General features: G+C 37.0%; 1 protein-coding gene across 1 annotated transcript in view; it reads right to left on the bottom strand.

The window, feature by feature from the left end:
- LOC107670309 (oxysterol-binding protein-related protein 6-like) overlaps positions 1 to 2,679 on the bottom strand; it is an 82,643-nt gene extending 79,964 nt beyond the window's left edge. Inside the window, exon 1 of the mRNA XM_016462874.1 lies at positions 2,432 to 2,679. The gene's annotated coding sequence lies outside the window, so the exon portion shown is untranslated. The remainder of the gene's footprint in view (positions 1 to 2,431) is intronic.
- Positions 2,680 to 4,224: the final 1,545 nt, after the last annotated feature.

Here is a 4,224-nt window from a genome sequence, read left to right on the forward strand (position 1 = left end):
AAATTACTCCGGGATATTGGTTTATTTCGACTCAGAGGGAGTGTCAGCCATGTTAAAAAAGTGAATAATTTAAGTAATTTGTGGATTAGTGCTTACTGGAGACGCGAACCGTTTCAAACGATTCAGTCCGATTTGGTGAACTGGTTCAACCGGTTCACTAAGAAGAACCAGTTAAATCGAACGATTCGTTCGCGAACCGGACATCACTAAAAAATAGGCGAGGTGCATATCTTTAGCGAAGCGGCGCGGAGAGATAAAAAAATGTTTTATTTTAAATTCGACTAATATTCATTCTTTATTCACAATCTCCTCATCACAGGCACAGTACTCATTTCAGCATGTGTTTGTGTGTGCTGTCTGCGTCACTCATAGCACGTGCCTATATCGTGCGCTATATCGAACATTTTTATATCGATATCGAAGAAGCTGTACCGTCGATAAATATCGATACCGTTTTATCGCCCAGGCCTAAGAGAAAGTTATGAAAATGAGAAGCAAGAATATAAAACTATAAAACTATGAAAACATAAGCAACTATGAAAACATAAGGAAGAAGCAAGTCACTGAATGGCATCTTTGGTGCATAATTTATCCTGCACTGATTGATACATAAATGATTCCTGAAATCATGTGATGTGCGTTTACTTCTCCAAAAGATTAGAATTACAACTCTCCACACTTTGCACCTGTCACCATTACAGGTGCTTCTGACCCTATAAACTCTGGTAGTGACTGGCCACACAGACTGTGTCCATGACGATAACATTCCTTTCCAGCATCCTGCATAATTAAAGGAGTCTGTAATTGGCAGAATCAGCCACTGGGTCAGTTTACAACCATTAGAAGGTCTTTTAATAGTCTAACGGCACGACGTCGACACGTCTCTACTAGTGCAGATGAGTGAGGAACGCTGTTTCCTCAGTGACTACAGCTGTGAGGTCCAAAATTAGTCTTAATTACATAATTATAATGACATAATGCACTTATGAAATAAAAGATTTGCAGAAAGTAAATTACAGAGTTTATATTATCAACTAACAATATTGTAACAACTTGCAATGTAACCTGACCACACACAGTTTTACACCACTGCCTTGTTATCAAACCGAGATGAACTATTATATAAATATATATTTTTTTAAATCGGTAACTGAAATAAAGCTAAAACAAAATATAAATATGAAGAAAAAAAATTACTTAAATGAAAATTATAAACATTGTCTTGATAACTAACATAAAAAAGTACTAAAAAATTAATAATAAAACAAAATAAGTACTCAAATTAATTAAGTAAAACTGAAGTCAAATTAAAATTTAAGCTAAACAGAAATATGAAAAGATAAGCACATCAAAATACAAAATTGAAAATTAAACTATAAAAATAAGAGCTAATTCTAAATAGCAGTACTACAATAGTATATAAATAATAAAATGACACTGCATGTAAAATACAAGAAAGCAAAGACTATTTAAATAATACTGTTTATACTGTTTAACGTTAACTGTGTTCCCACTGAAGCTGTGCATAACTATACAATCACATGAGCCATCTTTAATTGTGCTTTTATGATATCTTTGGAGCCTGACAGCCTCCATTTACTCTCATTGCGTAGAGCAGCCTGGACATTATACTAAATGTCTTCTTTTGTGTCGCACAGAAGAAACATCCTGGTTTGGAAATCCATGAGGATGTGTATATGATTAGTTTGTTAAATATCAGGATACAAGTACAATTACCTAATAAACACACAGAGACTCTATTAAATAAAGAGCAGGTGTGTTGAGTTTCGGCTGTACTGTGGATCACAGAGAGTTAAACTAGAGGACTCACCAAACCATACTGACTATAAAGTCAAACTAGCCAGCTTAGAATTAACTTAGCAACTGCTCAACAACTTAATTTATGGAAATACTAGTGCCTCCATAAGACACACCGCAATGTCACCGCCTGACCTTGGTTTTCTGATCCCCAAAAAAGTCACCAGGGTCCGGTTTCCCGCGAAACGCCCACCATCATCTCACCTAATCAGGTATCATTAGCAGCTGCTGTTCTCCTGTAAGCTACTAAAGCCTGACCATTGAAACTCGAGCAGACAGGTGTTTATCGCGAGCAGCAGAACAGCATTTCAGTACAGCACGGTTAGATAAACAAGGGTTTAGTGTCTCGGATCAATGAGCTCCGGTTCTTGAGGAAACAGCATGTGAGATTCAAAATATATCATAATTCCTACAGGCTTCGTATAGATGAGTGTTACACAGTAATAAGCTGTGGAATAACTCTAGAGGAGACTACTGGCTGCCATTCATCCATTTTAATCAGCTTATCGATATCCAAAGGACTCCGGCGACGGGATCTCTCGTTAGCGAAGGAAAGTAGCCGTTGGAGGGTGAAAATAAAATATAAAAACCACGAAACGGTAACGGTACGTACCAGCGGTTCGGTGTCCACATCATTTCTTGGCGCAGAAACCCGCTGCTGAGAATTAGCGAAGCTGTTAGTCGCGGTTACAGGGTTTTATCCCGCTCGGTCCCCGCAGACAACCACTGATATACTGGAGGAGAATGTCAAGGTTTGAGAATGTGTATTAGGTGAAGGAAGTGATGAAAAGTGCTCTGTACGGCTGGATTTGAAGGCAGTTTAGACGGATGCTGCGGTAACGGTGACCGAGGTCTGCGGTAAAGCCCGGACTGGATCTCTTCCCGAAAAACCTGGAGCTGGTGAGACGCAAAACAAGGAGCCTGGACTCTGTGATGGAACCCGTATGCAGTTTCTTGTGTGTTTTATTAAGAATTAAATGTTTAGAAGTTCGATTGGTTTGTTTCGATTGGTTTGGCAAACATCAGACCTTATTTTATTTGCCATTTTGAATCTCGTTACAAATTACTGCAAACCGAAAAGCTCATTAACCCATTTAACCAAATTTTTCTCAGACATGAAAATATCAAAATGATGTGTCATTAGTAACCCTATTATACATAAAAAAACTTATACAAAACTGAATAGGTATACTAAGATACAAAAAAAAATGTGTTATTATCCCACTGGTCACTATTGTTGCCATCAACATGTTTACTCATGTCCACACTCAACAAAACTAAATAATTGTGAATTCATATATTAATACTAGACACCTTAAAGATAATGTGCACCGAAAATCTTTGTCATATCTTTTAGCATACGTTACTAGCCTTCTGTTTTGGGGCTTTGCTGCAGCCATCATCTTCTCATGGTGCAAACAGGAAATAAACTGCTCTGGTCATGTGACAAATTTGCTCTAAACATGTGAAACTGCACATATTTAATTGAGACCCTTTATTTTTTCCATATTTGCAGAAAATGCACTAAAACACCAGTCAGTAAGGTTTTTAGAGCTTTATAAATGAAAACCTTCTTTACGGTTACTATTGTGACCAGTGGGATTAAATGGGTTTTAAATTAGCAAACATCCTATCATAAAAATTATATGCGCACGTCACATACTTTTTAACAGTCAGTGTCTATTTAAACAAAAGTAAAAAAGTAAAGTTTTTTATTTTAATAAGTTATAAATAATAATTACCTTAATAATAATCTGTTATTAAGTTAACAAAGCGTTATAAGGTTATTTATTATAAACGTCTAAGAAGACCTGAAACTGAGTAGCCTATTTTAACCTAATAAATTATTAAAATATGTGTGGCCATCTTGAACTGAATATTATTTTCCTGCATCAATTTCAATTTATTTATAAAGCACAACTAAACACAACTACCGTTGACCAATGTGCTGTACAAAGTAAGTAACCATTAACAGAATTAAAACAAAGACAAGGTCATAAATAAAACTGCAAAGCAAATGCAGCAAATGCATAATAAGCCAGATCAAATAAAAATTATAGATTTAAAAATGGATAGTGTAGGGGCGGTTCTGGCGGTTCTGAGAAGACTATTCCAAAGTCTCGGAGCGGCGAATGCTCGATCACCCCTAGACTTGAGTCTGGTTCTAGGAATCACTAAAATTGGCAGACCTAAGCGCTCTTGCAGGTTGGTGGTCAACAGATCAGAGAGGTATGAGGGTGCTAAACCATTTAAAGACTTAAAAACCAATAAGAGCACTTTAAAATTAATCCTGTAGCGCACAGGTAACCAATGTAAAGACTGAAGGACAGGCAGGGTGCGAACTACGGGGGAGCTAGGGGGAGCTCGGCTCCCCTTAATAAGACATGGGCTCCCCTGAAAACGTGA

The sequence above is a fragment of the Sinocyclocheilus anshuiensis genome, unplaced genomic scaffold (assembly GCF_001515605.1).
Source record: "Sinocyclocheilus anshuiensis isolate Anshui unplaced genomic scaffold, SAMN03320099.WGS_v1.1 scaffold732, whole genome shotgun sequence".
Lineage (NCBI taxonomy): Eukaryota > Metazoa > Chordata > Actinopteri > Cypriniformes > Cyprinidae > Sinocyclocheilus > Sinocyclocheilus anshuiensis.